Genomic DNA, 12,993 nt, shown 5'->3' with positions numbered 1-12,993 from the left:
AAATAGTTCAAATATCTCTAACGAGACCGGGAAGTCCAGATCTCTAGGTCAGTAATCACTTTCCCAGAAGGTAATTTATTTATCAACAATAGGAGAGTTGAAAAACATTGCCTGGACTCCCTTAGGGCAGAATGCTTAGAAGTGACATGCAGGTGACCCACAGAGAAGTCTGCATCAACCATGTCTATCTCAGCTCCCGTTCTTGTTTCCTGCATGCCTCAAAGTCTGGACAGCGGCTGCTGTCAATCAGCGAAGTTTCTTCTGAGGGCTTCTCAGGGGTGAACCCTCAGTTGCAGGACGTTCATCACTTAAAATGGCCCAGAAAGTGCACCCCTGTAGGGAATTGTTTTATCTCCCCTCCTGGTCATCGTTATCCTGAGCCCTGCCCCCCCTTTCTCCCAGACTCTCCAGCCAGGGGTCTTAATTTTCTCTCCATCCCTGTCCAGGCAGGAGTATATGCTGAGCTTCATCCACTGCATGGGTTGGACCATCTCTAGTCCTCTTATTTGGTGGGCTGACTTGCCCTGAGCCTGGCTTCCAGCTTCCTGCCTCCTAATGCTTTTCTCCTTCCAATTCTTTGGAAGGCAGAATTTTTAATATCATGGTATAAAATATATCTAAACCTCAGAAATGTTACCATGATTTTCTTAAAGCTGTGTTGTGAAAATGGAAGTTGGGGGGAGGGCCTAAGGAGGAATACTGGAAAATAAAACATGAAGTTAGAATGTATTGAACCATCACCAGTAAAGATCAAGAATAAAGGCACTCTGACTTCCAAAGACCACAACCAATGCACCAGGCAGGAATATCACTTGAAAAGAGAAGAGCTGCTCACTGCTGGAAATGTCTCCTGAGCAATGTTCAGATCTGCTGGGTGGTCTCCTGAGCAGACTGCCTACCCAGAGGGATTACCAAACAGATGGTGGGTGTGGGACCTTTGCCAACAAAGGTCTGTCTAGTCAAAACTATGGTTTTTCCAGTAGTCATGTATGGATGTGAGAGTTGAACTATAAATAAAGTTGAGCACAGAAGAATTGATGCTTTTGAACTGTGGTGTTGGAGAAGACTCTTGGGAGTCCCTTGGACTGCAAGGAGATCAAACCGGTCAATCCTAAAGGAAATCAGTCCTGAATATTCATTGAAAGGACTGATGCTCAAGCTGAAGCTCCAATACTTTGGCCACCTGATGCAAAGAACTGACTCATTGGAAAAGACCCTGATGTTGGGAAAGATTGAAGGCAGGAGGAGAATGGGATGACAGAGGATGAGATGGTTGGATGGCATCACTGACTCAATGGACGTGAGTTTGGGCAAGCTTCGGGAGTTGGTGATGGACAGGGAAGTCTGGCGTGCTGCATTCCATGGGGTCACAAAGAGTTAGACACGACGGAGCAACTGAACTGAACTGGCAGGTGTGGGTCACCTTGGATACGAACATCTGGATTCCAGTGTCCTGATTCTTCTTTGAGATCAGTAGAAATTCTTTGCCCCAGGCTCAACCCCACCCCCTCTAAATAAATGATAACAGACCCTCTGAATCCACAGTGCCAAAACCCAGACTGGGTCTCAAAAGTCCCGTAGGATACGAACCCAGCCCGATGTTGGGCCCAAAGCAGCCTCTCAGCTGCTGCTCTTGGATCCCCTTATCTGCACTGGGGGTCCTTAGCACCAAGGACTCTGGAGGAAGACAGTGTAGAGTAGAGAATAAGGATGTGAGCTTTGGCATCAGAACCTAGCCCTGCTGTGTAACTGGGGCAAGGAGTTCAGCCTCTCTTAGTGTCTTTGTCCTCATCAAAGTGTTGGCAGTGATAATAAGATCTTCTTCAGAGGGTCATCATGAGGATTAAATGGTGCTTAGCACAGCAGCTGGCACACTGCAAGTGCTCCATAAATGTTAGCTGTTGCTATTAATACCCAGCATGCTCCCACCATGTTGCTTTGGCAAGGGCACTGCCCTGTGCTTTGCACAATTCAAAGACAGTTTTTCCCTCTTAACAATCTGTCCTTCAGCACCTTGGCCAGAGACTCCAGAATCCCTGTGGTGCTGTTTTACTAGACTTTACCAGATGGGATCAGAGGGCACTCTGCCTGCACCATGGTCTTCAGCCCACATCACTAGCCTGTGGGCTTGCCTATCTCTCTGAGGCACTGAGAGCTCAAAACTTCAATTGCCTATAAATGGCAACAGATCAAGAAGCAAAACCAATGCACCCTCTTTCTCTGTGATTCTTCCAAAGAAAGGAAGCCTTTTGATGGCCAAGGGGGAGCTCTTGATTCTAACTTCTGTTCTGGCCAAACTCAAGGTGGTGCAGCAAGGTCTGCTTAATTCAGTGTGGAAACAAGAACTAACCAGAGGGGAAGTGTGATTGAGGACTACCCCAGCCTCTCACGATTCTTCCCTCACTGCTCCCAGAGGGAATTCAGGTTGGAAAACATTGATTTAGTATCACAAAGCCAGCTTAATGAAAGCTCTTAGAGACAACTGAGGTGGCTGTGACTTCTGAGAGAAAGGAGAGATGACAAAATCCCCCTTGGGCATTATTTCAAGTTGTTTTCTTGAAACTCCCAGAGCAGTCAAACAATTATTTCTTTGTAAAATCCAGGAAAAGCTAGAGAGATAGACTCCCTGGGAAAAAAGGACTCATTCCACAGAAAGTGTTACTCTTTCAGTCGTTTCCAACTTTTCAACCCCATGGTCAGTACATGGACTTCTCTAGGCAAGAATCCTGGAGTGAGTTGCCATTCCGTTTCCAAGGGATCATCCCAACCCAGGAAACCAACTGGGGTCTTCTGAATTGCAGACAGATTCTTTGCCATCTTAGCTACCAGGGAAGGCCATTTTATATTCTACAGGAAAGCAGGGACAAGATGAACAAAGAGCACGGAGGTTATAATTGGAAGGGAGAATTCAGATGATTTGTATTTTACAGATGAGGAAACTGAGACTTTAAAAAGCAAGGTACATTTCCCCAGATCACAACAGTCAGAGGCAAGACATGAATTAAAAACAGAAATAAACAACTAGTGCTTATTATAGAGCTTACCATGTTTCAGTCCTCATAAAGACCTTGAGCATGTGATTAGCCTCTCTGAGCCTCAGTTTTTCCCATCTGTGAAATGGGGATAGTTGTATTGCATACCTCAATTTTATAGGGTTATTTTAAGGATTAAGTGAGTTCTCCATGTGAAGATCTCAGAACAGTGCCAAGCACACAGTTAGCACAGTCTGTGTAAGTTCTTACTATTATCACAAAAATGATTGACATTGTTAACTTTTTAGGTTGATATCAGGGAGAAGTGACCATGTTGCCTCTCAAGACAAAAGCAAAGCTCTTGACTGACTCAAAGACAAAGGCAAAGCCTTCATCAGCCAAAATAAGTGTGGTAAATACCTCTCTGGCAAGGAAACAGCTGTGACCCTCCATAGAAGGGCAGGAATGTCGCCTGCCAAGAAAGCAGAGGACTCCCGTCAAAGGCCACTTCATCGTGGCCACCCCACAGCCAATCCAGACAGGGCAGAAGTCCCCCCCAGGAGGAAGGAGAGACAGCCAAGAAGATGAGGAACATGAGGAAGGTCAACACAGAGCCTGTGAAGAAGAGAACGAGGAGGAGAAGGGAAGGGATGACAGTGAGTCAGGGGAGGGCAGGCAGTGAGCAGAGAGCTGCAGATACTGTAGGAGCCAGAGAGATGAGACCTCCCACTGGGAAAGCTCCCCACAGGTCAGAGGACTAGAGGGGTCTGGATGGCGAGGGGTCCAACAGAGATGGCCGGGGAAATGAGCTCTAAAGAAAATTCCAGAAGTCGATATGAGTTTACCTATGTCTATGCATGTCTATGGAGTTATCTCATTTATGAAAGTGTCCTCCCCCCAGCATATACTTCTGCATAATGTTTGCCTGCTTCAGCAGCCTGATTTGGGATCCAGTGAGGCTCTTCAATTGGTTAAATACTGGGTGGGAGCTAAGGGGGTGCCCGAACAAATGTGACATTGTACAACTGTAGTTTGGGACCCCTAAGGTTTTAGGGTTGGTGCCCCCATTTCAGTCCTCAAGCCAAAGAGGATACTCCAATGAGGGGTCAGCAAGCCCCCTAGTGCCAAAGTTCTGTCCTACACACTCTCCTCTGGTCACTCAGAGCCACCTGGCCATCTGGCAAGGAGCAGAAGCCAACCACTTTCCCGCCCACAGAGGCTCTGACCTTGAAGTGGGGCTCAGCTGGCCCTGGGACACACTCCCTGCTCTTCAGAGTGAAGGCCCTGTTAGGTAGCATTTTAAGGCAAAAAGCACCGGGTTCCTGTATACAGGAGGGGTTTCCTTTGCCCCTCTCCACGTAGCTTTCCATTCCTGTTGTCTGCATTGCAACAAAATCCTGCATCCACAGGGACCAGCCATTGACATCTATCAACTTGTGTTTGGTGTTTAGGTCTTTTCCTGAATCTGACTGATTAGGGATGTTGTAGGGAGGTTGTGTTTACCAAGGGGTTTAAGTACATGAAAGTGGATCTTGTCGAATAGGCTGGAAACCATTAGACTCAGGAGAATAAATACAAGCACAGCTTGTTCTGTAATAGCTTCAACACACAGGCTGCAGTTGTCTTTTGCCTTCTCCTCTTGGCTCCCCTCCTCCTTCTGTTTCCCCTCCATCCGTTCCCTTGATGATCTCATCAACTCCTGTATCTGCAACCATCACCTGCAGACACATGATGCCAAATGCACATTCTAGCTCCTCTGGTTCCATGCCTCCAAACTTCTCCTGAAGTGTTGCCAGCTTCTCAAACTCAATAATACAGAACAAAATTCACCATCTACACTTCTGAAGCCTGCTGCCCCTTCTGAAACCCCTTCCTCATACCTTATTGCTGTTTTACAGTTCAGTTCAGTCACTCAGTTGTGTCCAACTCTTTGCGACCCCATGGACTGAAGCACGCCAGGCTTCCCTGTCCATCACCAACTCCTGAAGCTTGCTCAAACTCATGTCCATTGAGTCAGTGATGCCATCCAACCATTTTATTCTCTGTCATCCCCTTCTCCTGCCTTCAGTCTTTCCCAGCATCAGGGTCTTTTCCAATGAGTCAGTTCTTCGAATCAGGTGGCCAAAGGACTGGAGTTTCAGTTTCAGCATCAGTCCTTCCAATTGAACATTCAGGACTGATTTCCTTTAGGATGGACTGGTTGGATCTCCTTGCAGTTCAAGGGACTCCCAAGAGTCTTCTCCAACACCACAGTTCAAAAGCCCCCAATATCCAGTGAGCTTCCCAGCTATGCCAGTCCTATTCTCCTGCTTCTGCTCCCCTCATCACTGCCACTTCTCTAATCATGATGGTCACTCCTTAGTCAACTATTGCAACAACTTCCTGATGGGCCTCCCAGCCTCAGCTACTCCTTGCCCTCATCCCCCCTTTCCAGACTCTGTTGTCAGATTAATCATTCAAAACATTGTGTTTGATTACATCACCCCTTCAACTGGGGGAGCAGGGAGACAAGGGGAGGAAAGGTTGTTCCCCCCCAGCCAGTTTCTCCAGAATAAAATGAGAATTCCTTGACCTTCAAAAAGACAAAGAGGGGCATGGAATGAATTTTCCTTCATGAGCCAACTGCAATTGATTGGGGTTGACTGAATAGGGCTTCTCAGGTGGCACCAGTGGTAAAGAACCTGCCTCCTAATGCAGAGACACAGGTTCAATCCCTGTGTTGGGAAGATCCCCTGGAGGAGGGCATGGCAACCCACTCCAGTGTTCTTGCCTTGAGAATCCTATGGACAGAGGAGCCTGGTGGGCTATAGTCCATGAGGTCACAAGGAGTCAGACATGACTGAAGTGACTTAGAATGCACACACAAGCAAAGCACAGTGTGGAAAAAATGCTAAAGCTGTATCCAGAGTTTAAGGAAAAGATGCTCAGGATCAGTTGGTCATGTCTTTCATGAGCACTGGAACTGGGCAATGGGACACCCATGCCTCCTGCGGGCCAACCTACTTCTAGGCCTCCCATCCTTTGGCCCACCTTTCATCTTATTAACATTAGAGCTCTCCAATCTCTTGGTTAAAATAAAAACAAGTCACTGCACTGCTCCTCAAACCTACTGTTTAGCCACCTACTCCTGTGCTTTATTCATACGGTCATTTCTCCTCCCCATTGCCATTAAGCTGTGTGTGTGTGTGTGTGTGTGTGTGTGTGTGTGTGTGTGTGTGTACACTCAGTCACTAAGTCATGTCCAACTCTTTGGAACCTCATGAACTGTAGCCCACCAGGCTCCTCTGTCTATAGGATTCTCCAGGCACGAATACTGGAATGGGTAGCCATTTCCTTCTCCAAGGGATCGTCCTGACCCAAGAATCAAACCTGCATCTCCTGAATTGTCAGGCGGATTCTTTACCAAGCCACCTGGGAAGCCCTGCCATTAAGCTACACTTCTATAAATCCAACCTATTTCTCAAAGCTCTTCTCAAATTCATCTTTTCCCTAAAAGCATCCTTATTTTCCCTGAACAATATCTTCCTCAAAGTCTTCAGTTAGTATCTCCTCCCTGACATCACACCTTCCTTTCTATAAGCAATTGGACAGTAGGAGCCATACGGCTTGTCCAGTATTTTGCACGTGGCAGACAAATATTTGTCAGAAATGAATGAGTGGATATTCACATGCAATATGTGTCCCTAAAAGGATGCTGTCCACCAGTTATTTTTCAATTAGGTCAATAATGTAAGTAGCACAACTGAATCATTGGCTAATTATTAGCAATCAAATCTATAACAGGAATGCAAGCTGAGCTCTGATTCACCTGCCTTTCCCTTTATTCAAAGCTCTGGGAACTTTACTACTGAGCATTCTAGTTCTTTCTCTTTTGCCAGGCTCCCTAAGAGCACACATGTGGAGATAATTGAACCTCTCCAGGGCCCATGCTCTATGGAGGCAGAGAGTGAAGGCGTGGAGCATTGTCTCGGCAGCCTGACGCCATCTGGGGAATATATGCTGATGTTGCTACAGATGGCATGCTGTTCAGTTCACCCCTTGTAAGTTCACATTCATTGTTCTCCGTCTGGTTTTCAAAGATTCAAAAATTAGTTGACTCAGAGCGCCCCCAAATTAAAAAATAAATGCATACCCAGAGTAAGTATACCAAAAGAACAGTCATAGACAGTGATCCTCGAGTGCTACTTGAAGAACCGTTTGCCTGCTGGTGTCACCTGTGTGTGACCCAGAGTGGGCAGAGCCCAGTGGTTCCCTAACCTGATGAGAATCAAAATCCACTGGGGGGACTTCCCTGGTGGTCCAGTGGTTAGGACTCCACCTTCCAACACAGACAGTGCAGGTTCAATCCCTGGGCAGGGAGCTAAGATGCCACAGGCCTCAAGGCCAAAAGTCCAAAACGTAAAACCAAAGCAATATTGTAACAAATTCAATACAGACTTTATAAATGGTCCAAACCTTACAACACACACACACACACACACACATTGTTAAATTGTTAAAAATCCACTGGGGATATTTTTTTTCCTAAAAATATATAGGAATTCTTGGGCCCCATCCTATGAGTCCTATGAGTTTCTGATTTAGGCTCTGATTGGACCCAGCAGCTCTTCCCTCATCTCAAAGCCGGTATCAACTGTCCTCCTCTATGACCTTCTCTCTGTAAGGGCTCTCCTTTCTCTGAACTCTTTGAGAATGATCTTTTCTATTTAGAGGCTTTGAATTACTTTTTTTTTTCTTTTTTGGCTGCTCTGGGTCTTCGTTGCTGCACCTGGGCTTTCTCTCGTTGCGGTGGGCAGATTCTCCTTGCAGCTTCTCTCGTTGTGGAGCATGGGGGCTCTAGGGCATGTGGGCTTCAGAGTGCTGGCTCAGTAGTTGTGGCACATGGGCTTAGTTGCCCCGTGGCCTGTGGGATCTTCCAGACCAGGCATCAAACCTGTGTCCCCTGCACTGGCGGGCAGTTTCTTATCCACTGGAGCACTAGGGAAGCCCTGTATTTCTCTTAATAATGGTGAGGGTTCGGCTACTCTGGAGCTCCACTTCAGGCAAATCCAGGCCTGTCTTCCTGATGGTGGGCCCGGCCACTCTGCCATGCTTCACCCAGACCCAGGCCTGCTATGGACCTGTAGTCACTGAGTCCTCCTCACCGTGGGCAATAAAAATTCTGTAAACTCCTATCTCAAGAGGCTCACAGGGGTCCCCCAGGGGGTGAGAAAGTCACCAGTGGGCTTTTGGTGGAACATTCAATAGAACGAGGTGTGCATAGTATCATGGGAGTTGAGGGAACACCTGGGATCAGACCCACTCTGTGCTCCCACCCCCAGCCCTAGGCAACTGAGGGCTCCCGGGCACCATCTCCTGTCCTTCGAGGTGACCCTGACTTGTTCCATTGATGCAACTCTGGGCTCCCACTCCCTCCCTCTGGTCATGGTTCACAGTGGCTCTCTGAAGGCAGAGCCTGTTGTTGCAGCTGGTGTGGCCTGGTGGGTGATCTCTGTGCCCTGCAAACTGGGCAAGCTGGGTTCAAACCCCAGCTCTGTCACAGGAACAGCCCAGCCTGGGGCAGGTTAGTCACCTTGCCCGTTCTCAATGTCCCCTGCGAAACTGAGAACATTGTCACTGCATGTCAACTGCATGATGTCAACTGCATCACATGTTGGAGGAAAACAGAAATGAGAAAATGAGTGCATGGTGACCATTTTAAGAGGTCAACTTATGACTCCCACGGGAAGAATTCTAGACGTGGTGCAGAGAAGAGCAGGGCTTTGGCAGGGTTTTCAGAAAGCAGGAATCCTGCGGCTCACCTCACACCCCAGTTGTCAAGGGCTCCGCCTCCTTTCTGCCTAGGCCTGGATTAGAGCCACAGTCCCAGCAGCAGGAGCGGCAGCTCACTCCCCCTCAGAGAGGGCCACACGGTGCCCCTGCGGTGCTTTCCTGAGCCCCACCAGGAGCCACCCCACCCGCAGCTCCAGGTCCTTTAGGCAGGCCTCCCGGTACTGAAGCACTGGAGACCTCCTCTCCACCAGCAACTATGAATCCTGCTCCTAGGTGGTTGCCAGGCCCAGGTCCACAGACCACAGAGGTGGGCAGTAAGGGGATGGGCGGGGGTGCTGCCAATAAGACTGAAGACGTGTCTGTTGGACACCTGGCTAGCAAACAGCATTAGACAGCATAATACGGTGTGTCTGTTATAGTAACTTTCTATTCCTCCTAAAAGTCTGGCCACAGCGGGTAGCAGCCCTGTATAAACTATCCAAAGTGGGCTGGTTTCTCAGGAATCATGCCACAACTTCCTTTCTATCCCATGCCCCCAGCTGACGGATATCATCAAAACTCCTGGTAACAAGAAATTCTTCCGGGCTTGGTGGACAGATTCTGCCCTGCCTACTCATTGCTAAAACTGCATTTGTCACTTTTGCTGTGTAACAAACCATACTGAAAGCTAGTGGCTCAAAACAGTAAGCACTGATTATTGGTTACAAGCCTACGAGTCAGCTGGCCTCACACATGCACCGACAGTCCCCTCAAGGTGGGGGCGGCAGCTGTCCCTATCATGGCTGGACTCTCACGTGTCTGGGGTCAGCAGATGAAAGGTGATCTATGATGGCCCCGAGCTGGGACAAACGGCACTTGATTCCTCCATGTGACCTCTATTCTTCTGCCAGAGATTAATACTATCCTGGGCTTGTCTCCAAGGTGGCAGGATTCTGAAAGCAAAGTTATCCAGGGACTCTGGAGGCCTAGCTCTGAACTGGTGTTATCGTTTCTGCCACATTCTAAGTCAAAGGAAGTGGCAGAACCAGTCCAGATTCAAGGGCAAAAAAAAAAAAAAGATTCCTTCTATTCAAGGAGAAAGATGCAAAGCCATATTTAATACTATATATGGACGCAGGGAGGGAAGGAATTGGGACCCTTTCCGCCAACAATTTATCACAACATGGACAGAGTCATCGCTGTGAAACGATTTTCCTTAAAAGCCACATGTTGGACTCACTTTGTAATATATTGCCATCAGTAGAACAAATTTCTAATGAGGTTAATGCCTCAAGAGTGAGTGAAAGGCGAGAAGGAATGAATGAATGAAGGCATTTTAGTCCGTGGTCGTGGATTAAGCACCCCTTCCCCTTGCATCCCCGCCCTTGCATAATCCAGGATTCCAGTCTCACAGCTGGAGCTCCTCTCCTCCCTCCAGGAATCCCTTCACAAGAGAAGCTCCCATGATTCGTGACTCAGGGCTTTCCCAAGGCCAGCAGGGTGAAGTCAGGTCAGTGAGAACTCGGTCCAGACATTGTAATCCAATGCCAGGGAGATGCCTCAAACCTCAGGGCATTCAGCAGCTTCAGGACTCCTCCCGAGAGCTCAGCAACCCCGGAAGTTGCTGAGCCTGGAGAATAAGCACACAATGGTGTCTTTTTAAAAAAATAAGTGGCCGGACTGAGGTCAACAAGGGAACATAAAACATAAATATGAATTGTCTCTGGGAACACGATGCTAATGCCCGCCCCAGGGGAGAAACTGAGTTGCCAGCAGGTAGGGAATAGGAGAGTGAAAAAGTTGGCTTAAAACTCAACATTCAGAAAACTAAGATCATGGCATCACTTCATGGCAAATAGATGGGGAAACAATGGAAAAGAGTGTCAGACTTTATTTTTCTGGGCTCCAAAATCACTGCAGATGGTGACAGCAGCCATGAAATTAAAAGACGTTTACTCCTTGGAAGAAAAGTTATGATCAACCTAGACAGCATATTAAAAAGCAGAGAAACTACTTTGCTGACAAAAGTCCGTCTTTGTCTTCCAGTGGTCATGTATGGATGTGAGAGTTGGACTATAAAGAAGGCTGAGCGCCAAAGAATTGATGCTTTTGAACTGTGGTGTTGGAGAAGACTCTTGAGAGTCCCTTGGACTGCAAAGAGATCCAACCAATCCATCCTAAAGGAAATCAGTCCTGAATATACATTGGAAGGACTGATGCTGTAGCTGAAACTCCAATCCTTTGGCCACCTGATGCGAAGAACTGACTCACTGGAAAAGACCCTGATTCTGGGAAAAATTGAAGGCAGGAGGAGAAGGGAATGGCAGAGGATGAGATGGTTGGAAGGCATCACCGATTCAATGGACATGAGTTTGAGTAAGCTCCGGGAGTTGGTGATGGACAGGTAAGCCTGGCGGGCTGCAGTCCATGGGGTCACAAAGAGTCAGACAGAACTGAGCTACTGAACTCAACTGAACTGAGGGAACAGAGAGGCCTGTAGGGGGCGCCCTAGAGCCTCCCGCGCACTCTGCCTCTCCCCCTGGGCCAGAGAATCACAGACTCCAGGGCTGTGTGGTTTCTAATTTATCCTCTTCCGTGGCTCACTGTGGAGTGGTTACCTCCATGAATGTTCCATAGTCTCTCCGTGGATGTAAGTTGTTGGTCCTGGGAGCGCGAGGAGGCTCCAGGTAGAAGGTAGGACCCCTCGGTGCACTAGACGGCAGGGCCAGGGAAACTGCAGCCATCACACCCTCCCACGGGCTGGAAAACGCCTCTTCCTCTTACCCGCTGTGCCAAACCCGGTGCCTAAGGGGACCCAGCAAACGGTGACTCTCGGTTTTGTGTTGCATTGTGCTGCTCTGAGCCCAGGCAGCATCTCTCTTTCTTTTCTTAAAAAAAACCAGCAGGGGGAGCAGCAAAGCCCTGGGGCCTTGTTTTAATTTTATTTCTAACGTTTGTCTCTTACATACATTGTACATAATCCCTTCATCCCCTGCATTACTGTGATCAATTTGTTCTTTTTGGAAACAAGACTGTGAAGAAGAAGAAAAAAAAAAAAAACACTAAATAATTAACTCAAGGACATCTTCCAAGAAAAATACAAGAATTCAAAAGAGTAATCTTCCACTTGAATGATTTGGGCCTCTATTAATTATAACTTCCTATTCATTGTGATGAATGATTGCCAGGATGACATTTAGAACAGAAAGTTGGGGAAGAATAACAAGGGGAGAGTTGTCTGTGTGATCAGATCTAGCCATGGAATCGTCTTTCCCCAGGGGAGGTGGTAGGACCTCACTTCAGGATCCTTTTAAAACTAGCCCTAGCAAAGCCTAGAAGAACATGCTGGAAGGAGAAACTGTCCCCCAGAGAGAGATCAGAAATGCCCTCAACGGTTCCTTCCATCTGGGCTTTCTGAAGTGACTGACAGCCGTGAAAATGGTGGTGACTACAGCAAGGTAAACACAGAGGATACAAAGTAGGAAAAACGTTTATCTTTTAAAAGAAATTATTGCAACCAGCTTAATGACTTGATAGAAGGAAGCCATCAGTGAGTCCTCAATACTCAGCAGTTTCAGAAACCTTTCCTCCATGATTTTTATTGGATCTATTTAATTTTTCTCCATGGGCTCAATTAACACATCATTTGGATCACCTGCTAAGCTCGTTACTAAATGGGCCCACATGCTTCAGATGGCTGCCTATACTTTAGGAGGAAATTCTCCAGAGACACAGTCATCGTTATCTTTGGGACCTGCCACTGTGGCGCCTTCTCCAGGGTGGTGAGGACCTGTGGGTAACTCAGTGCCGCTGAGAATGAAGCTGCGCCTGATCTACGTGGTATTTGGTGGTAAGTCTTGTGAATAAGCAGCAGTCTGAAGCTCCTGAAGTAGCCCCGACCTCCCCCCAGTTTCCTAGCAGGAGCCATCTCTGCCTGGGTTCTGAGGGCCCCTCACTTTACTGTAGCCTGCTGCGGAGCCAAGAACCCAGAGGGGCCCCTGGAGGCTCCACACCCTAGCTCTTCCTCACCAGCTCCTCCAAAGGAGTTCAGTGTCTCAGGCACCCCCCTGCCCAGCTCGGGTGGAGGAGACAGAAGCAGTGTTCAGACTCAGCATTCACCCAGACACAGCCCACCCACTGCATAGGGTGCTGCTCACCCTGGAGGCTCAGGGTGAGCTCCCAGGAGGGCACAGCTCTTCCTGCTCATGCATCTGCAGCCACGTTGCTTGGGACACACCCTGGTCGCTGAAAAGCCCACTCCAACCTAACA

The sequence above is a fragment of the Bos indicus genome, chromosome 10 (assembly GCF_029378745.1).
Source record: "Bos indicus isolate NIAB-ARS_2022 breed Sahiwal x Tharparkar chromosome 10, NIAB-ARS_B.indTharparkar_mat_pri_1.0, whole genome shotgun sequence".
Lineage (NCBI taxonomy): Eukaryota > Metazoa > Chordata > Mammalia > Artiodactyla > Bovidae > Bos > Bos indicus.
The sequence above is the reverse complement of the archived record's forward strand: the minus strand, read 5'-3'. Positions refer to the sequence as shown.